The following is a 23,023-nucleotide window of genomic DNA, read 5'->3' as shown; positions in this document are numbered from 1 at the left end:
GTATAACGGTGACAGACAGATGACGCAATGGTGGGCGGGGTATAACAGTGACAGACAGATGACGCAACGGTGGGCGGGGTATTAGGCTTGAGTGACAGGTGGCGAGGCGGTGGGCGGGGTTATCAGTATTATTGACAGGAATATTGAGAGTGTGGATACGTTCTGGGCGTGGTCCCAGGATGGTTACGTGATGACGGCGGTCAGTGGGCGGGGTTTCCCGGCTCGGTGATGGCGGCTCCCGCCGGGTTAAGCAGCTGATGAGACGAGGAGGAGCCGCCGGGCCTAAGATCAGGAGGAGGCCCCAATTCCCGGGAGATCGGCCCAGGCCCCGTCTCCGGACCGAGCAACGGTACGTGGGGGCCCCTCTCTGCCCATGTACCCCTCACCCGGGTGTAGGGACTGCTGATCCCCTCTATCCTCAACTCACACCCGGGTGTAGGGAGAAATTCTCCTCTAATACCCTATATAGTCTGTATATCCTGGTGTAGGGAGTGTTACTCCTCACTAATACCCTATACTCCCCTTATACCCTGGTGTAGGGAGTGTTACTCCTCACTAATACCCTATGCTCCCCTCATACCCTGTATACCCGGGTGTAGGGAGCGTTACTCCCCACTAATACCCTATGCTCCCCTCATACCCTGTATACCCGGGTGTAGGGAGTGTTACTCCCCACTAATACCCTATGCTCACCTCATATCCTGTATACCCAGGTGTAGGGAGCGTTATTCCCCACTAATACCCTATACTCACCTCATACCCAGTATACCCGGGTGTAGGGAGCACTACTCCCTTTATACTCATCCAGTACTCTGTATACACGGATGTAGCTAGCGGGGGTTTGCTGAGGGGGTGAATGTGATATACATGGTGGAGTTTCTGAGTGTGTGACTATGGCAGGTACATATTGAGGTACTGAGTGTGATCTCAGGGTTGCGCTGTAGGAGGCACATGATGACTGGCAGGTACAGATTGAGGTACTGAGTGAGGGTTGCTCTGTGGGAGGCACAGGTAGACTGGTATTGAGGTACTGAGTGTGATCTCAGGGTTGCGTTGTAGGAGGCACAGGATGACAGGCTGGTACAGATTGAGGTACTGAGTCAGGGTTGCTCTGTGGGAGGCACAGGATGACTGGCATTGAGGTACTGAGTGTGATCTCAGTCATCCTGTGCCTCCTACAGCACAACCCTGAGATCACACTCAGTACCTCAATGTGTACCTACCAGTCATCCTGTGCCTCCCCCCTCAGCGTAACCCTAAGATCACACTCAGTACCTCAATCTACCTGCCACAGTCATCCTGTGCCTCCTACAGCACAACCCTGAGGCAGGTACTGAGTGTGATCTCAGGGTTACGCTGAGGGGGAGGCACAGGATGACTGGTAGGTACTGAGTGTGATCTCAGGGTTACGCTGAGGGGGAGGCACAGGATGATTGGTAGGTACACATTGAGGTACTGAGTGTGATCTCAGGGTTGCGCTGAGGGGGGAGGCACAGGATGACTGTAGTAGGTACAGATTGGTCAGTAAGTGTGATGGTGACACTTTGCCAGTAACTGTGACACACAGGATAAGTAGCACCGGCAGCCGGAGGTCCGTGGATTGATCTGTTCTCGGTGTGATCCGTTCTAACGTCTATTCTCTCACACATGCAGATTCTAAGGCCGATCACAGAAGCCCCATTTTCCCGTCTGAGAAGTGACAGCGCGCACAGTAATGGCGGCCACATGAGTACATACATTGGAAGACACTGTCTGGATTTGTAGCGCTTAATACAGAATATCGGAACAGGAAAGTGAGTGGCCGGCATGTGCTAAATGATGACGGACAGAAATCGCAGGACCTGGGTTGCTTGTGTTGGGAAATCCCATTCCTCCTAATGTAACGGAGGGATAAAGGGTCTTCGCTGGTTGTATATATTTCCCTGACCCTGGATAGGGGCCTGAATAAGTGCTTGTTTTGCGTCTAACAGCGGGTAACGGTCCTAATCTGGCACATGTTATATCGCCTCAGATAAGGATTGAGGTGATCTCTGAGGGATCTAATACAAGGACTTTCTTACCTGGCACCTGGTGATCGCCCACTATAGCAGTCTAGTTGTTCATGGGATAAACTGATGGAGTAACAGAATTTGGATAAAAGGGTAAGACGTACAGAACATTTGTTGCATGGTTTCTGTTTGACAGGTATTTTCTGCGCAAAACAAATTTGTTGTGCTGCAAAGCCTATCCCTTCACTAGTAACCAGTGACATCACTGAGTGCGGCCTGTCCCTTCACTAGTAACCAGTGACATCACTGAGTGCGGCCTGTCCCTTCACTAGTAACCAGTGACATCACTGAGAGTGCAGCCTATCCCTTCACTAGGAACCAGTGACATCACTGAGTGCAGCCTATCCCTTCACTAGTAACCAGTGACATCACTGAGTGCAGCCTATCCCTTCACTAGGAACCAGTGACATCACTGAGAGTGCAGCCTATCCCTTCACTAGGAACCAGTGACATCACTGAGAGTGCTGCCTGTCCCTTCACTAGGAACCAGTGACATCACTGAGAGTGCAGCCTGTCCCTTCACTAGGAACCAGTGACATCACTGAGAGTGCAGCCTGTCCCTTCACTAGGAACCAGTGACATCACTGAGTGCAGCCTATCCCTTCACTAGGAACCAGTGACATCACTGAGAGTGCAGCCTGTCCCTTCACTAGGAACCAGTGACATCACTGAGTGCAGCCTATCCCTTCACTAGGAACCAGTGACATCACTGAGAGTGCAGCCTGCCCCTTCACTAGGAACCAGTGACATCACTGAGAGTGCAGCCTGCCCCTTCACTAGGAACCAGTGACATCACTGAGAGTGCAGCCTGCCCCTTCACTAGGAACCAGTGACATCACTGAGAGTGCAGCCTGCCCCTTCACTAGGAACCAGTGACATCACTGAGAGTGCAGCCTGTCCCTTCACTAGGAACCAGTGACATCACTGAGAGTGCTGCCTGTCCCTTCACTAGGAACCAGTGACATCACTGAGAGTGCAGCCTGTCCCTTCACTAGGAACCAGTGACATCACTGAGAGTGCAGCCTGCCCCTTCACTAGGAACCAGTGACATCACTGAGAGTGCAGCCTGCCCCTTCACTAGGAACCAGTGACATCACTGAGAGTGCAGCCTGTCCCTTCACTAGGAACCAGTGACATCACTGAGAGTGCTGCCTGTCCCTTCACTAGGAACCAGTGACATCACTGAGAGTGCAGCCTGCCCCTTCACTAGGAACCAGTGACATCACTGAGAGTGCAGCCTGCCCCTTCACTAGGAACCAGTGACATCACTGAGAGTGCAGCCTGCCCCTTCACTAGGAACCAGTGACATCACTGAGAGTGCAGCCTGCCCCTTCACTAGGAACCAGTGACATCACTGAGAGTGCAGCCTGCCCCTTCACTAGGAACCAGTGACATCACTGAGAGTGCAGCCTGCCCCTTCACTAGGAACCAGTGACATCACTGAGAGTGCAGCCTGCCCCTTCACTAGGAACCAGTGACATCACTGAGAGTGCAGCCTGCCCCTTCACTAGGAACCAGTGACATCACTGAGAGTGCAGCCTGCCCCTTCACTAGGAACCAGTGACATCACTGAGAGTGCAGCCTGCCCCTTCACTAGGAACCAGTGACATCACTGAGAGTGCAGCCTGCCCCTTCACTAGGAACCAGTGACATCACTGAGAGTGCAGCCTGCCCCTTCACTAGGAACCAGTGACATCACTGAGAGTGCAGCCTGCCCCTTCACTAGGAACCAGTGACATCACTGAGAGTGCAGCCTGCCCCTTCACTAGGAACCAGTGACATCACTGAGAATGCAGCCTGCCCCTTCACTAGGAACCAGTGACATCACAGAGTGCAGGCTATCCCTTCACTAGTGACATCACTGAGAATGGCAGTCCTAATATAAGGTTGCAATACATTGCTGCATCTTGCTGATCCTCCCTCTCACACCATTGTACGTCACTAGTCGTCGCCACAATAAATGGTATTGCAGCTTTTAATAGGCAGCATTATATCATTATTCAGTGGCGATATGGCTGCCTCTGCGTTGCCTGGTGACTAAAGCTACTCTTGTCCTGATGGTGGGGCCACTGCGGTTACTGTTTGTACGGCTACCATTACAGCGCTGGCTGGCACAGCTGATGCGGGCCGTAGGGATTCTCAGCCAAGTAAACGACTTTGTGTTGAGCTACATTGAGCAATACAGATTTGTGCGTTGGACTTTGGCCCGACTCCTGGGCTCTCATTCTGTCCCCCCCCCCCCCTATTGGTAAATGGTGAAAGCTCAGACGCCTTGTGCAATGCGATCGTTGCATAAACGCTCGGAATGGGTGACGATGGCGTCACTGCTGATGTTTGAGTCTTGTCCAGATCTCGGCTCCGATCAGAGGGCACCACAGTCACCGTATCCTCCTGTCCAGTGTTTTGCTTCAGTCCTTCCAAAGAATCCAGACTAAGCTCAGCCAGCTGCTGATAAACAGGCCTTTAAAACAACTTTGAAATATCTCCGATCATGTGCGCAGTGTCCACATGACTGACTGGTGGGGGCCTGGAACAGGTGTCGCCTCTTCACGTGAGGCTAGCGCACAGTGGACCGTGCGTTTTAGAAGAACGGGGTCTGTCGTGGGGGCTTTGACCCAGGGAGAGCCTGCTCGCATGAAGTGGCTTCCTAACTTATTTATAGATGGAAAACTTGCCAGCTGTAATCACAGGATCCCTAATTTACAAGTCACCACCGCTCAAAATGTCAGGTGTCAGATGTTCCCTCTCAGTGTGACACACACAAGATGGTGTTTCATACTTCTCACGCAGACATACGAACGACCATACACCCTGAGCTCCAAGTGCAGTTAGCTGTGAGCAGCGTCAGTAAAGCTTCCAGTGGGTGTTATGGTCTCCGAGGCTTATAGAGGTGCTGAATTTGGCATTTATCCTCCCTGTATAGTCACACCAGGGTGTACTGAACCTCTTGCCTATTTTTGCTATGGAATACATTGGCTTCTGCCCCTTGTGGGTTCATTGTTCATACACTGCGAACCAGAATAAACGTTCTTACTGGTGCCGTTTCCAGGCTCCTTTTTTCAGTATGTGACTATGGCCCTCATTCAGAGCCGCTCGCTATTTGCGGTCGTTCGTTTTCTAAAAAGGGGTGGCTATTCAAATGAACCGTTCGCACTTTGCGGTCTATTCACGCCTCTAAGTCTGAACGAGCGAGCAAAACATGCGAACGTAAATTAGAAAATGTCTACTGATAGTCTTTATAACATTCAATGTTTATCTAAGCCAGTGTTGGCTAACCTTGACACTCCAGCTGTTATGGAACTACATAACCCAGCATGCACTGCTACAGTTTTGCTATTAGGGCATGCTAAAACTGTGGCAGGGCATGCTGGGATATATAGTTCCACAACAGCTGGAGTGTCAAGGTTAGCCAACACTGATCTAGGCGAACCCTATTGAGCAAGCGCATGTACACAGTGGTCTTGCCGTAGGGCACACATCCTTATTTTTTTTTTTTTTAAACAGCGCCCAGATACTGCCCATTAATTGCTTTTTCGACAATAATAATTTGTGTCTAGAGATTGGCCAATTGCTTTTTGGACACAATGTAACAGCACCCAGATACATATTACTGGCTACGATATGGTAATAAACACTTGGTCGCTAAAACGCAGAGAGAGGACGCAGGAGGAGCGCACACTTCACTGTTCACCTGCAAACTGTTCATCCGGCATCCGCACACTTCCTCTTATACAGGGGGAGGGGGTTTTCTTCGCCCTCCAATCTGACGCCGCCCAGCACTGTGGCGCGGCCAGCGACGTGGCCGAAAGCCGCCATGCGCTGACTTTTTTTTCTATACAGGTCGGTGCGGCGTGACTTTCGGCCGCATTACACTGACGGGGCAGCAGGGAATTTCTGCCGGGCGGGCTGCGCAATAAGTAAAGCGCAGGGAGAACACTGATACATGGGTTAGGAAGTCTGTGCAAGAAAACACATTCTAATGCTGTGAGGTAAATAAAGTAGATGCTACGAAGAGACTGATATATTCTGTTTAAGAACCCAGGTGTATGACGGATGCTGGGACTGATACCAGGTGGGATGGAAATTAAATGCTCGTAGTATACTGGGGGATAGGTCATTGGGGGGAGGGGGAGATTTAGGGCAATGGATAAGTTTGGTGGCTCGGAGACATTATGGCCTAATAGGAGGATGGGAAACAGGTGCATTGTGGGAGGGAAGTCGCCATTGCAGTGAGTTGTGTTACATTCAGGGACTTGTTAATTACTCGTAGACCACTAATAGCACTCTAGCTGCGGGGAATGCTGGTTTTTATAGTTCAGTAACAGATTGTCTACCTCTCCTGTCCCTGTGATTACTGCACACCGGAGCGGCACTTCTGCTGGTCTCACTTCATCTCTGGGGATTGGTGTCACACGGAGCAATAATCAGTCACGGTCTTTGTGGCCTCGCGGCCGCATGTTGTCTATAATTGTCCTCCTCCAGGTTCACAATCTGCGTAACCGCACAAAATAATTTCGAAGCGCTGTTTGTTTTGCTGGCGATTCGCTTTGCATTATTGCGAAAACTTGCAGCTGCCAGATTATCACTGGTTTAGTGGGGCGGCTTAATTCAGTGAGAGGGCCACGGTGGGCCGCTCTGGAGCAGCGCATTACGGCCTGCAACATCGCAGGTGTTTCCTCCCATCCCATAGAGGTGCACAGGGATAGGTCTGATGTGCAAGGTGCCGTATATGGCGGATATCTGCGCATGCTGAACTTCATATTGAATCGTATCAGCCCCTTTAGAGTTTTCGCAGTGGGAGTTTCCGGCTCTCCTGGGACTGTGCGCCGTGGACTGTCCCATTGTCCTTCCGATAGTCGTGTCACTCCGATGTTCCCATTCACTTATGGACTCCTAACAGGGCGCTTTCTCGTGAGGCCGTGCAATGGTATAAATATCAGACACCGATCCTGAGTGTCAATCCAAACTTAGGTGCTGCCACACCACTTCCACATCAATGTTCTGACCGGCGTGTGAGAGACATCAGCCGAGTCCAACGATGGGCCAGACTGGCATCTATGTCCTATATCGGCACTGTCCTGCCGTGGTGTACAGTTACAGATTCTGCCTTGTCCCATATTTTGTAGTATAGTCCCGTAGAGCCACGAATATGGAAAATCATGGGTGGCTGAGGAGAAAGTGATTTGGTTGTTTTTTTGCTTCCAATGAATGGGCGCCCAATACTGCAAATCAATTTTTTAGGGCGCCCATTATCGCGCTTTTTGCGCCCCAATTATTTAAGGTGCCCAAAACCTGGACTTATTGCACATTTCTGCTTGCCGCCTCAGGAGGGCGCAAGCAGATATGCTGGCGGCTGTCGTGTCTGAACGGAGCAACCATTAAATTGCTCTGTCGGGAGTCTTAGTCAGAGCCGCCGGTGAAAACTATTAGATCCACCCCCCACTTAGATGTTGCTTTTATTCTCTGGTTCCCTTGATAAGTTGGGATTTCTGATCATCTTCCCACCACCATGCCATGACCCAAAGCTTGGCCCAACCCCAGGATCCTTACCAATATGGCTGCCCGCGTACATTGCTGAGCTTAGGCTGTTATCCTGTTTTACAGTTCTAACCATACAGACTCTATATTGGGCACCTGGCTGTAAAGTGTTACCTGCTGTCAGCCTAAAGGGCAAAAACAGCCTACACTAATGGTTCTTCCGCACAGTGCGGAGGGTCTGATTCAGAGCCAGACGCTCGTTCAGAAAAGGGGGCTGGCTATTTAAATTGAGCGCTCGCTCTTTGCGGTCTGTTGACGCCTCTGTCTGAACGAGCGAACGAAACATGCGCTCGCTATTTTGTAAAAAACGCCCCTTGGCCGCTCGCATCATACGTCATCTCCGCTATTTATTAAATTAATTGAGTACATCGAAAGGCGTATGAACTGCTCGCTATTCTGGTGGTAGCATTTTCCTACCGCAATCATGCGAGCAGTTCAGGCTAAAAGACAACCAAGTGACGTGGTCGATGACGCTGCTTTGTTAATTATGCACACCCTTAAAACGCCCGTTTTGTCCGTTTGGCACGCCTGCTTTCGGATCTCCACTCCCCGTTTTCAAGCACCTTCCCCTGTTACCACCCACAAACGTCTCATCCTGTCACTCAAATTAGCAGGCATTTGCTATTTTGCGAGCACACGATTTCCGACCGCACTGACTGGTTGGCGCATGCGTACTAAAACCCGTACGCATGCGTAGATGTGCGAACATCGCTCGGAGCAAACGAGCGGCCGCTTACGAGTGGCTCTGAATCAGGCCCAGAGTCCCCTGGTTGTTGAGCCCTGTATCAATGCCTTGTCTGCGTTCTGTGCTGTACGCCAGATACCGGCTGTGTAGTCATACGTGTGACCTGTAACCACCACCTTATGGAATGTTAGGTATGTCAGCGTCCATCTCTTCCTGCAATTTCCTGCCAGCTCACTGCGCTGGCATTAAGGTCCTGTCTTTGTACACAGTGACTTTTTACTCGCAGTGTGATTGATGGGGGGGAGGCGATTCAGTTGTTTTATAGGGCGCCTAAAGTAATGGGCTCCCGAAGGAGTAATCAAAATGTTGCTCTGTTCTGGCGCACATAACTGCGGTTAGACACCGCGTCCTGAGGTGGCGGAGCATAAATGTGCGATAAGTCGGCTGTTTGGCCCCCAAAGCAGGACTTTAGAATGGGTTAGCGCCTATACCGCTGCTAAACGCTGTGCTTTTGGGCGTGTATATGCGGCACGGGCGCCCAAACGGAGTAACATTTGAATTGCTCATCTGGGCGCCCGAAAAATTAATTGCGTTGTCCTAGGGGTGCGTTCAGGGGAGGTAACAAAGAATGCAGGAGTCGTGTCCTTTTTGGGACTGCGATTCCCGTACACCACCATAAATATGCAATTTTTCACGTATACAGACGTAACAGGAGCGATATTAGCGTACATCTGTGTGCGTCAGGCCCTTAGACCCTAACCTGAGGGTATAATTTACATCCTTCTCTGCAGAGCTGTCAGACGTCCTTCATCCGGGAAACTTCTGAGCAGGAGAGAAATTCCTGGGATTTTTGGCCAGTAAGGCAGATATGAGAGTGGGACTGGCCATGTACCCCTCCCCGGCCATGTTTAACTCCCAAATTCCTGTCTTCACAGGACACTGCTTCTAGGGTCCTAGCATCTGTTTCTGCCTCTGTAAATGGTCTGATCACTGCGGGAACAGATTACATGATACCTGTCCTGATTAATAAAACTTGCTGCTGTCTCCTTCACCTCTACGGCCAGCTCATCCCTGAAGGGAGTGTGCCGAATTATAGAAACCATTCCAGCGCACCACACCCTGCATAACAATACTATTTCCTGCAGAGAGAGAGTCTAATCTGCAGGATAGGAACCAGTACGGACTGCTGATCCTGTGTACCACGCCTGTGCCACTACATACAGGGAACTGCTCACCCTGTAACTTATAGGTATCCTGTGTACCACGCCTGTGCCACTACATACAGGGAACTGCTCACCCTGTAACGTATAGGTATCCTGTGCACCACGCCTGTGCCACTACATACAGGGAACTGCTCACACTGTAACTTATAGGTATCCTGTGTACCACGCCTGTGCCACTACATACAGGGAACTGCTCACCCTGTAACTTATAGGTATCCTGAGTACCACGCCTGTGCCACTACATACAGGGAACTGCTCACCCTGTAACTTATAGGTATCCTGAGTACCACGCCTGTGCCACTACATACAGGGAACTGCTCACACTAACTTATAGGTATCCTGTGTACCACGCCTGTGCCACTACATACAGGGAACTGCTCACACTGTAACTTATAGGTATCCTGTGTACCACGCCTGTGCCACTACATACAGGGAACTGCTCACACTGTAACTTATAGGTATCCTGTGTACCACGCCTGTGCCACTACATACAGGGAACTGCTCACCCTGTAACGTATAGGTATCCTGTGCACCACGCCTGTGCCACTACATACAGGGAACTGCTCACACTGTAACTTATAGGTATCCTGTGTACCACGCCTGTGCCACTACATACAGGGAACTGCTCACCCTGTAACTTATAGGTATCCTGAGTACCACGCCTGTGCCACTACATACAGGGAACTGCTCACCCTGTAACTTATAGGTATCCTGTGTGCCACGCCTGTGCCACTACATACAGGGAACTGCTCACACTGTAACTTATAGGTATCCTGTGTACCACGTCTGTACCACTACATACAGGGAACTGCTCACCCTGTAACGTATAGGTATCCTGTGTACCACGCCTGTGCCACTACATACAGGGAACTGCTCACACTGTAACTTATAGGTATCCTGTGTACCACGCCTGTGCCACTACATACAGCTAACTGCTCACACTGTAACTTATAGGTATCCTGTGTACTATGCCTGTGCCACTACATACAGGGAACTGCTGACCCTGTAACTTATAGGTATCCTGTGTACTATGCCTGTGCCACTATATACAGGGAACTGCTGACCCTGTAACTTATAGGTATCCTGTGTACCACGCCTGTGCCACTACATACAGGGAACTGCTGACCCTGTAACTTATAGGTATCCTGTGTACTATGCCTGTGCCACTACATACAGGGAACTGCTCACCCTGTAACTTATAGGTATCCTGTGTACTATGCCTGTGCCACTACATACAGGGAACTGCTGACCCTGTAACTTACAGGTATCCTGTGTACTATGCCTGTGCCACTACATACAGGGAACTGCTGACCCTGTAACTTATAGGTGTCCTGTGTACCACGCCTGTGCCACTACTTACAGGGAACTGCTGACCCTGTAACTTATAGGTATCTTGTGTACCACGCCTGTGCCACTACATACAGGGAACTGCTCACCCTGTAACTTCTAGGTATCCTGTGTACCACGCCTGTGCCACTACATTTCCTGCAGAGAGAGAGTCTAATCTGCAGGATAGGAACCAGTACGGACTGCTGATCCTGTGTACCACGCCTGTGCCACTACATACAGGGAACTGCTCACCCTGTAACTTATAGGTATCCTGTGTACCACGCCTGTGCCACTACATACAGGGAACTGCTGACCTGTAACTTATAGGTGTCCTGCGTACCACGTCTGTGCCGCTACATACAGGGAACTGCTGACCCTGTAACTTATAGGTGTCCTGCGTACCACGTCTGTGCCGCTACATACAGGGAGCTGCTGACACTGTAACTTATAGGTGTCCTGCGTACCACGTCTGTGCCGCTACATACAGGGAACTGCTGACCCTGTAACTTATAGGTGTCCTGCGTACCACGCCTGTGCCGCTACATACAGGGAACTGCTGACCCTGTAACTTATAGGTATCCTGCGTACTATGCCTGTGCCACTAAATACAGGGAACTGCTGACCCTGTAACTTATAGGTATCCTGTGTACTATGCCTGTGCCACTAAATACAGGGAACTGCTGACCCTGTAACTTATAGGTATCCTGTGTACTATGCCTGTGCCACTACATACAGGGAACTGCTGATCCTGTAACTTATAGGTATCCTGTGTACTATGCCTGTGCCACTACATACAGGGATCTGCTGACCCTGTAACTTATAGGTGTCCTGTGTACCACGCCTGTGCCACTACATACAGGGAACTGCTGACCCTGTAACTTATAGGTATCCTGTGTACTATGCCTGTGCCATTACATTCAGGGAACTGCTCACCCTGTAACTTATAGGTATCCTGTGTACCACGCCTGTGCCACTACATACAGGGAACTGCTCACCCTGTAACTTATAGGTATCCTGTGTACCACGTCTGTGCCACTACATACAGGGAACTGCTCACCCTGTAACTTATAGGTATCCTGTGTACCACGTCTGTGCCACTACATACAGGGAACTGCTCACCCTGTAACTTGGGTATCCTGTGTACCACGCCTGTGCCACTACATACAGGGAACTGCTCTCCCTGTAACTTATAGGTATCCTGTGTACCACCCCTGTGCCACTACATACAGGGAACTGCTCTCCCTGTAACTTATAGGTATCCTGTGTACCATGTCTCTGCTAACGAAACTGAAGAACCTCTATACACTCCTGGCTATACCTTCTAAAATCCTTCCTATAAACCTCTAAGGATGACGCTATTTTGCGTACGCAGTCATACAGTAAATAAAGACTCCAGACCTAGAACCTGTGGTTCCAAAGCACTAAGTATTCAAGTAAAAGTACAGTCAGTTACACGCTATGATCTAAGTACAATTTATCGCAAATAATTATACAGACCCAAGTATAGTTATACATACGCAGCGCTCTGGACCAGATGTAGGCATCAGCAAGAAACCCCCGTCAATCAGCATTCAGCAAGAAGACTCAGACTGGGGTCACAACACACACATTTATAACCTCACAGAAATAGACAACACAATAGAGGTGTTTGTTTCTAATACCATTTGTCCTAAAGGAGAGGGCATATGTTACAAGGCATCTAACAGGTTGGTTCAAATAGACACAGTCCAGCCTCTAACAACTGGTGGTCTCTGGTTTCCCGCCTCATGCAAACATTCACAGAAATACATTTTGCTGCTTTAAATCTCTTCGGTCCATAAGTTGAGAATGCATGTTGCGATCTTCACACCAACGATACCGGAATGCTGCTGAAAGAATGCAGATCAGTATAATACCAAACATGACTTACTTATCATGTATTAAACCTTAGCTACCAAATAACCTTTATTTCACAGCAATTGTAATAAATGAACATACTTGAATCTTATACCTTAAAGCTTATGAAACCTTTTATGTGAATATGTAATGTGTAAGTATTTGATATAAAGACGCTAGTTAACTTGGGGCAGATGCGTGCGCATGAAGCTAATAAACAGCGTTTTCATACAGGATCTTATGCATTCGCTAATATGCGACTAGTTGACAGCGCAATTGAGCGCATTAATGTGTGTATGAGAAATGATGAAAGATGCAATCGCATGATGCTAATAGTAATATCGCCACATGTACTAAAGTGTGAGTTTACCTAAAATGGCGCTTGGGCGGCCATTCGCAAAATGTCGTCTTGCGATCTAATTTTCTAAAATGGCGTGTTTACAATCTAATTTTAAGCTGATCTTGTCTCCGCCAATTATCCAGCTTCGACAGTGCCACTACATACAGGGAACTGCTGACCCTGTAACTTATAGGTATCCTGTGTACTATGCCTGTGCCACTACATACAGGGAACTGCTGACCCTGTAACTTATAGGTATCCTGTGTACCACGCCTGTGCCACTACATACAGGGAACTGCTGACCCTGTAACTTATAGGTATCCTGTGTACCACGCCTGTGCCACTACATACAGGGAACTGCTGACCCTGTAACTTATAGGTATCCTGTGTACCACGTCTGTGCCACTACATACAGGGAACTGCTGACCCTGTAACTTATAGGTATCCTGTGTACCACGCCTGTGCCACTACATACAGGGAACTGCTGACCCTGTAACTTATAGGTATCCTGTGTACCACGTCTGTGCCACTACATACAGGGAACTGCTGACCCTGTAACTTATAGGTATCCTGTGTACCACGTCTGTGCCACTACATACAGGGAACTGCTGACCCTGTAACTTATAGGTATCCTGTGTACCACGTCTGTGCCACTACATACAGGGAACTGCTGACCCTGTAACTTATAGGTATCCTGTGTACCACGTCTGTGCCACTACATACAGGGAACTGCTGACCCTGTAACTTATAGGTATCCTGTGTGTGTGTGACACTATTATCCCATCAGAGGAGTCACTGACACTATAACTTATAGGTATCCTGTGTGTGTGACACTATTATCCCATCAGAGGAGTCACTGACCCTATAACTTATAGGTATCCTCTGTGTGTGTGACACTATTATCCCATCAGAGGAGACACTGACCCTATAACTTATAGGTATCCTGTGTGTGTGACACTATTATCCCATCAGAGGGGTCACTGACCCTATAACTTATAGGTATCCTGTGTGTGACACTATTATCCCATCAGAGGAGTCACTGACCCTATAACTTATAGGTATCCTGTGTGTGTGTGACACTATTATCCCATCAGAGGAGTCACTGACCCTATAACTTATAGGTATCCTGTGTGTGTGACACTATTATCCCATCAGAGGGGTCACTAATTACTATACATTTATGCTATCTGTCTTTCAGACTCGGCTGCTGTTGGCGTAAAGCGATCTGAAGATGGCCGGAGCCTCGGTGAAGGTCGCTGTCCGTGTCCGGCCATTTAACTCCCGAGAAACTTCCCATGATGCAAAATGTGTGATTCAGATGCAGGGGAACACTACCTGTAAGCATCCGCTGTCTAGCTCCGCATAGGGGCAATCTGTCATGCATGCTGTGATATGTATGCCGAGTCCGCCATGTACATCAGGACAGGAGTCAGAATTGCATGTTGGCCCATTTCCTGTTCTGATGTGAATGAAAACATGAATATGAGCAAATGTACAGTCTGTGATTCATTTATTGGGATGGTAACTCCCATCAGAAGGCGTTTCACCCTGGCAGCTGCGTTTTCCTCAGTATATGGGGTCTGGGTGATGGAATCGGAAGGGTGCGAGCTGTAATCAGCACCAGGTGCTGCATCGGGGATTGTCATAGGTTTATTGCGTGCTTCTAATTGAATAGCTCTATGCACTACGCTACCTGGGAGCAGAGGCTGCACGGTATAACCGATCGGCTATTTGAATCTCCCTTTATATCATGACTGGAGCGGACAGGGGCTACACGGTATCTATATCTAGGTCATGGCCAGAGAGAGCAGGGGCTGCAGGGAGTCTATATCTAGGTCATGGCCAGAGAGAGCAGGGGCTGCAGGGAGTCTATATCTAGGTCATGGCCAGAGAAAGCAGGGGCTGCAGGGAGTCTATATCTAGGTCATGGCCAGAGAGAGCAGGGGCTGCAGGGAGTCTATATCTAGGTCATGGTCAGAGACAGCAGAGGCTGCAGGGAGTCTATATCTAGGTCATGGCCAGAGAGAGCAGGGGCTGCAGCGATTATATATCTAGGTCATGGCCAGAGAGAGCAGGGGCTGCAGGAAGTCTATATCTAGGTCATGTCCAGAGAGAGCAGGGGCTGCAGGGAGTCTATATCTAGGTCATGGCCAGAGAGAGCAGGGGCTGCAGGGAGTCTATATCTAGGTCATGGCCAGAGAAAGCAGGGGCTGCAGGGAGTCTATATCTAGGTCATGGCCAGAGAAAGCAGGGGCTGCAGGGAGTCTATATCTAGGTCATGGCCAGAGAGAGCAGGGGCTGCAGGGAGTCTATATCTAGGTCATGGCCAGAGAGCAGGGGCTGCAGGGAGTCTATATCTAGGTCATGGCCAGAGAGAGCAGGGGCTGCAGGGAGTCTATATCTAGGTCATGGCCAGAGAGAGCAGGGGCTGCAGGGAGTCTATATCTAGGTCATGGCCAGAGAGAGCAGGGGCTGCAGGGAGTCTATATCTAGGTCATGGCCAGAGAGAGCAGGGGCTGCAGGGAGTCTATATCTAGGTCATGACCAGAGAGAGCAGGGGCTGCAGGGAGTCTATATCTAGGTCATGGCCAGAGAGAGCAGGGGCTGCAGGGAGTCTATATCTAGGTCATGGTCAGAGAGAGCAGGGGCTGCAGCGATTATATATCTAGGTCATGGTCAGAGAGAGCAGGGGCTGCAGAGAGTCTGTAGGTCATGGTCAGAGAGAGCAGGGGCTGCAGCGATTATATATCTAGGTCATGGCCAGAGAGAGCAGGGGCTGCAGGGATTATATATCTAGGTCATGGGCAGAGAGAGCAGGGGCTGCAGGGATTATATATCTAGGTCATGGGCAGAGAGAGCAGGGGCTGCAGGGAGTCTATATCTAGGTCATGGGCAGAGAGAGCAGGGGCTGCAGGGAGTCTATATCTAGGTCATGGGCAGAGAGAGCAGGGGCTGCAGGGAGTCTATATCTAGGTCATGGCCAGAGAGAGCAGGGGCTGCAGGGAGTCTATATCTAGGTCATGGTCAGAGAGAGCAGGGGCTGCAGGGAGTCTATATCTAGGTCATGGCCAGATAGAGCAGGGGCTGCAGGGAGTCTATATCTAGGTCATTGCCAGAGAGAGCAGGGGCTGCAGAAAGTCACTAGGTCATGACGGGAGAGAGCAGGGGCTGCAGAATGTCACTAGGTCATGACGGGAGAGAGCAGGGGCTGCAGAATGTCACTAGGTCATGACTGGAGAGAGCAGGGGCTGCAGAAAGTAACTAGGTCATGGCTGACTGCAGGGAGTCTATATGTCATGGTCCGGAGAGAGCAGTGGCTGCAGGGATTCTATATCTAGGTCATGGCCAGAGAGAGCAGGGGCTGCAGGGAGTCTATATCTAGGTCATGGCCAGAGAGAGCAGGGGCTGCAGAGAGTCTGTAGGTCATGGTCAGAGAGAGCAGGGGCTGCAGCAGAGTCTATAGTTCATGGTCCGGAGAGAGCAGGGGCTGCAGCGATTATATATCTATGTCATGGCGAGAGAGCAGGGGCTGCAGAATGTCACTAGGTCATGACTGGAGAGAGCAGGGGCTGCAGAATGTCACTAGGTCATGACTGGAGAGAGCAGGGGCTGCAGAAAGTCACTAGGTCATGGCTGACTGCAGGGAGTCTATATGTCATGGCCGGAGAGAGCAGGGGCTGCGGGGAGTCTCCTACCTCGACCGAAACCATCACCAAACAGAGTGGTCTCCAGCAGTCTCTGTCATACTCTATCTCTAATGGGCTGTCTCACAAGAATAAGGACTATAGCGAATTCCAAGTACGACTAAAGGGCCCGATTCAGACCCGTTTGCTAGGAAGCGTTAGCACGCAGACAGCCAATTTTTGCATTCTGCGCATGTGAACCAGTACGAGCAATCGGGAAGCGTACACCCGCCGCCCATAGACTGCCCTGTAAAATGAGTGACAGGAGAGGCCGTTTGTGGGTGGTGATAGGGGCAGGCCACTAAAAACGGGGGAGTTGAGGTACGAACGCAGGCGTGCCTAAGCGTCTTAACGCAGTTTCAGAGGCATGCATAATTAACAGGCAGCGTCATAGTACACGTCACCTGGTTGTATGTCACACTGAAGTGATCGCAGTGCTTGAGGCAGGCTATAGTCAACCACAAGCGCTGCTTTCGCATCCGATATTACTCGATGTACCGATGGTTGCATGCACTTCCTGGAGATGACATGTGCAAATGGGCGTCTTTAGACTGGCTGGTGGGCGTCTGCATACACAAAGGGATCTCGCGCAAAGACATATTGGGCGTGCTAATGCCTTGCTGTGCGATCGCCTTCCTTGCCGGATTTGCATACACATCTAGCGAGCGGGTCTGAATGAGGTCCAAAATCTATATTGTTCTTTCCGTTCCCCCCATGCATGTTGTTGGGGACGGTGCAGGTCACATTGTGCGAAGCACACCTATAGCACCTACACTCCATGAAGCAGGATACTGCTGTCTATATGGCTAAGCTCGGTGCAGGTCACATTGTGCGATGCACACCTATAACACCTACACTCCATGAAGCAGGGTACTGCTGTCTGTGTGGCTAAGCTCGGTGCAGGTCACATTGTGCGATGCACACCTATAACACCTACACTCCATGAAGCAGGATACTGCTGTTTATATGGCTAAGCTCGGTGCAGGTCACATTGTGCGATGCACACCTATAACACCTACACTCCAAGAAGCAGGGTACTGCTGTTTATATGGCTAAGCTCGGTGCAGGTCACATTGTGCGATGCACACCTATAACACCTACACTCCATGAAGCAGGATACTGCTGTCTGTGTGGCTAAGCTCGGTGCAGGTCACATTGTGCGATGCACACCTATAACACCTACATTCCATGAAGCAGGATACTGCTGTCTGTGTGGCTAAGCTCGGTGCAGGTCACATTGTGCGATGCACACCTATAACACCTACACTCCATGAAGCAGGATACTGCTGTCTATATGGCTAAGCTCAGTGCAGGTCACATTGTGCGATGCACACCTATAACACCTACATTCCATGAAGCAGGATACTGCTGTCTATATGGCTAAGCTCAGTGCAGGTCACACTGTGCGATGCACACCTATAACACCTACATTCCATGAAGCAGGATACTGCTGTCTATATGGCTAAGCTCGGTGCAGGTCACATTGTGCGATGCACACCTATAACACCTACACTCCATGAAGCAGGGTACTGCTGTCTGTGTGGCTAAGCTCGGTGCAGGTCACATTGTGCGATGCACACCTATAACACCTACACTCCATGAAGCAGGATACTGCTGTCTATATGGCTAAGCTCAGTGCAGGTCACATTGTGCGATGCACACCTATAACACCTACATTCCATGAAGCAGGATACTGCTGTCTATATGGCTAAGCTCGGTGCAGGTCACATTGTGCGATGCACACCTATAACACCTACACTCCATGAAGCAGGATACTGCTGTCTATATGGCTAAGCTCGGTGCAGGTCACATTGTGCGATGCACACCTATAACACCTACACTCCATGAAGCAGGGTACTGCTGTCTGTGTGGCTAAGCTCGGTGCAGGTCACATTGTGCGATGCACACCTATAACACCTACACTCCATGAAGCAGGATACTGCTGTCTATATGGCTAAGCTCAGTGCAGGTCACATTGTGAGATGCACACCTATAACACCTACACTCCATGAAGCAGGATACAGCTGTCTATATGGCTAAGCTCGGTGCAGGTCACATTGTGCGATGCACACCTATAACACCTACACTCCATGAAGCAGGATACTGCTGTCTATATGGCTAAGCTCGGTGCAGGTCACATTGTGCGATGCACACCTATAACACCTACATTCCATGAAGCAGGATACTGCTGTCTGTGTGGCTAAGCTCGGTGCAGGTCACATTGTGCGATGCACACCTATAACACCTACACTCCATGAAGCAGGATACTGCTGTCTATATGGCTAAGCTCAGTGCAGGTCACATTGTGCGATGCACACCTATAACACCTACATTCCATGAAGCAGGATACTGCTGTCTATATGGCTAAGCTCGGTGCAGGTCACACTGTGCGATGCACACCTATAACACCTACATTCCATGAAGCAGGATACTGCTGTCTATATGGCTAAGCTCGGTGCAGGTCACATTGTGCGATGCACACCTATAACACCTACACTCCATGAAGCAGGGTACTGCTGTCTGTGTGGCTAAGCTCGGTGCAGGTCACATTGTGCGATGCACACCTATAACACCTACACTCCATGAAGCAGGATACTGCTGTCTATATGGCTAAGCTCAGTGCAGGTCACATTGTGCGATGCACACCTATAACACCTACATTCCATGAAGCAGGATACTGCTGTCTATATGGCTAAGCTCGGTGCAGGTCACATTGTGCGATGCACACCTATAACACCTACACTCCATGAAGCAGGATACTGCTGTCTATATGGCTAAGCTCGGTGCAGGTCACATTGTGCGATGCACACCTATAACACCTACACTCCATGAAGCAGGGTACTGCTGTCTGTGTGGCTAAGCTCGGTGCAGGTCACATTGTGCGATGCACACCTATAACACCTACACTCCATGAAGCAGGATACTGCTGTCTATATGGCTAAGCTCAGTGCAGGTCACATTGTGAGATGCACACCTATAACACCTACACTCCATGAAGCAGGATACAGCTGTCTATATGGCTAAGCTCGGTGCAGGTCACATTGTGCGATGCACACCTATAACACCTACATTCCATGAAGCAGGATACTGCTGTCTATGCGACTAAGCTTGGTGCAGGTCACATTGTGCGATGCACACCTATAACACCTACACTCCATGAAGCAGGATACTGCTGTCTATGTGACTAAGCTTGGTGCAGGTCACATTGTGCGATGCACGCCTATAACACCTACACTCCATGAAGCAGGATACTGCTGTCTATATGGCTAAGCTCAGTGCAGGTCACATTGTGCGATGCACACCTATAGCACCTACACTCCATGAAGCAGGATACTGCTGTCTATATGGCTAAGCTCAGTGCAGGTCACATTGTGCGATGCACACCTATAGCACCTACACTCCATGAAGCAGGATACTGCTGTCTATATGGCTAAGCTCGGTGCAGGTCACATTGTGCGATGCACACCTATAACACCTACACTCCATGAAGCAGGATACTGCTGTCTATATGACTAATCTCGGTGCAGGTCACATTGTGCGACGCACACCTATAGCACCTACACTCCATGAAGCAGGGTACTGCTGTCTATATGGCTAAGCTCTGTGCAAGTCACATTGTGCGATGCACACCTATAGCACCTACACTCCATGAAGCAGGATACTGCTGTCTATATGGCTAAGCTCAGTGCAGGTCACATTGTGCGATGCACACCTATAACACCTACACTCCATGAAGCAGGATACTGCTGTCTATATGGCTAAGCTCAGTGCAGGTCACATTGTGCGATGCACACCTATAACACCTACACTCCATGAAGCGGGATACTGCTGTCTATGTGGCTAAGCTCAGTGCAGGTCACATTGTGCGATGCACACCTATAACACCTACATTCCATGACGCAGGATACTGCTGTCTATGTGACTAAGCTCGGTGCAGGTCACATTGTGCGATGCACGCCTATAACACCTACACTCCATGAAGCAGGATACTGCTGTCTATATGGCTAAGCTCGGTGCAGGTCACATAGTGCGATGCACACCTATAACACCTACACTCCATGAAGCAGGATACTGCTGTCTATATGGCTAAGCTCGGTGCAAGTCACATTGTGCGATGCACACCTATAACACCTACACTCCATGAAGCAGGATACTGCTGTCTATATGGCTAAGCTCGGTGCAGGTCACATTGTGCGATGCACACCTATAACACCTACACTCCATGAAGCAGGATACTGCTGTCTATATGGCTAAGCTCAGTGCAGGTCACATTGTGCGATGCACACCTATAACACCTACATTCCATGAAGCAGGATACTGCTGTCTATATGGCTAAGCTCGGTGCAGGTCACATTGTGCGATGCACACCTATAGCACCTACACTCCATGAAGCAGGATACTGCTGTCTATATGGCTAAGCTCGGTGCAGGTCACATTGTGCGATGCACACCTATAACACCTACACTCCATGAAGCAGGATACTGCTGTCTATATGACTAATCTCGGTGCAGGTCACATTGTGCGACGCACACCTATAGCACCTACACTCCATGAAGCAGGGTACTGCTGTCTATATGGCTAAGCTCTGTGCAAGTCACATTGTGCGATGCACACCTATAGCACCTACACTCCATGAAGCAGGATACTGCTGTCTATATGGCTAAGCTCAGTGCAGGTCACATTGTGCGATGCACACCTATAACACCTACATTCCATGACGCAGGATACTGCTGTCTATGTGACTAAGCTCGGTGCAGGTCACATTGTGCGATGCACGCCTATAACACCTACACTCCATGAAGCAGGATACTGCTGTCTATATGGCTAAGCTCGGTGCAGGTCACATAGTGCGATGCACACCTATAACACCTACACTCCATGAAGCAGGATACTGCTGTCTATATGGCTAAGCTCGGTGCAAGTCACATTGTGCGATGCACACCTATAACACCTACACTCCATGAAGCAGGATACTGCTGTCTATATGGCTAAGCTCGGTGCAGGTCACATTGTGCGATGCACACCTATAACACCTACACTCCATGAAGCAGGATACTGCTGTCTATTTGGCTAAGCTCAGTGCAGGTCACATTGTGCGATGCACACCTATAACACCTACATTCCATGAAGCAGGATACTGCTGTCTATATGGCTAAGCTCGTTGCAGTTCACATTGTGCGATGCACACCTATAACACCTACACTCCATGAAGCAGGATACTGCTGTCTATATGGCTAAGCTCGGTGCAGGTCACATTGTGCGATGCACACCTATAACACCTACACTCCATGAAGCAGGATACTGCTGTCTATATGGCTAAGCTCAGTGCAGGTCACATTGTGCGATGCACACCTATAACACCTACACTCCATGAAGCAGGATACTGCTGTCTATATGGCTAAGCTCAGTGCAGGTCACATTGTGCGATGCACACCTATAACACCTACATTCCATGAAGCAGGATACTGCTGTCTATGTGGCTAAGCTCGGTGCAGGTCACATTGTGCGATGCACACCTATAGCGCCTACACTCCATGAAGCAGGATACTGCTGTCTATGTGACTAAGCTCGGTGCAGGTCACATTGTGCGATGCACATCTATAGCACCTACACTCCATGAAGCAGGATACTGCTGTCTATATGACTAAGCTCGGTGCAGGTCACATTGTGCGATGCACACCTATAACACCTACACTCCATGAAGCAGGGTACTGCTGTCTATATGGCTAAGCTCAGTGCAGGTCACATTGTGCGATGCACACCTATAACACCTACACTCCATGAAGCAGGATACTGCTGTCAGTGACTAAGCTAATTTCTTCATGTTGCAGGTATTTCAAACCCTAAACAGCCCAAAGATGCACCAAAGAACTTCACCTTCGATTACTCGTACTGGTCGCACACTACGGTGAGGACACCACTGCTCGTGTCTTTTTGTTTTGCTCTTTTCCAAGCTCTCTAATCCCTCCTGTGTCCTGCACGTTCCGCCTCCCACTCCTGCTTTTTCCTGATGACTGTCATTGTACACATTGCTGCGACCACGCGGTGGAAATAAATCGCCATCGCAAAGCCGCTCTGCCCACCTCCACCTCTGCTACATGTGCGTCATACGCGGTCACTGGCTACATACGTGGCGGTGCCCGGTCTGATGATCCGACCAGTCAGCATGCAAATAAATCTGACACAGCAATGACTGATGATTCTGATAGATACTGCACATATAATTTTCACATTGATTTGTCATTTATAATTGTTTTCTTCATCAGTCTTTAATCTATAATTGTATAAGTTGCTACTTGGTT

The 23,023-nt window shown here is 49.6% G+C and overlaps 1 long non-coding RNA gene across 1 annotated transcript; it reads left to right on the top strand.

The window, feature by feature from the left end:
- Window positions 1-148: 148 nt before the first annotated feature.
- On the top strand, window positions 149-22,633 carry LOC148435705 (uncharacterized). The gene is made up of 4 exons (XR_015876573.1): window positions 149-349; window positions 1,654-2,141; window positions 14,237-14,375; window positions 22,553-22,633. It is a non-coding gene; the product is annotated as an uncharacterized LOC148435705 (long non-coding RNA).
- The last annotated feature ends 390 nt before the right edge of the window (window positions 22,634-23,023 follow it).

The sequence above is a fragment of the Taudactylus pleione genome, unplaced genomic scaffold, assembly GCF_031769625.1.
Source record: "Taudactylus pleione unplaced genomic scaffold, aTauple2 ptg002048l, whole genome shotgun sequence".
Taxonomy (NCBI): Eukaryota; Metazoa; Chordata; class Amphibia; order Anura; family Myobatrachidae; genus Taudactylus; species Taudactylus pleione.
Note: the sequence above shows the minus strand (reverse complement) of the source record. Positions and strands in the feature narration are given on the sequence as shown.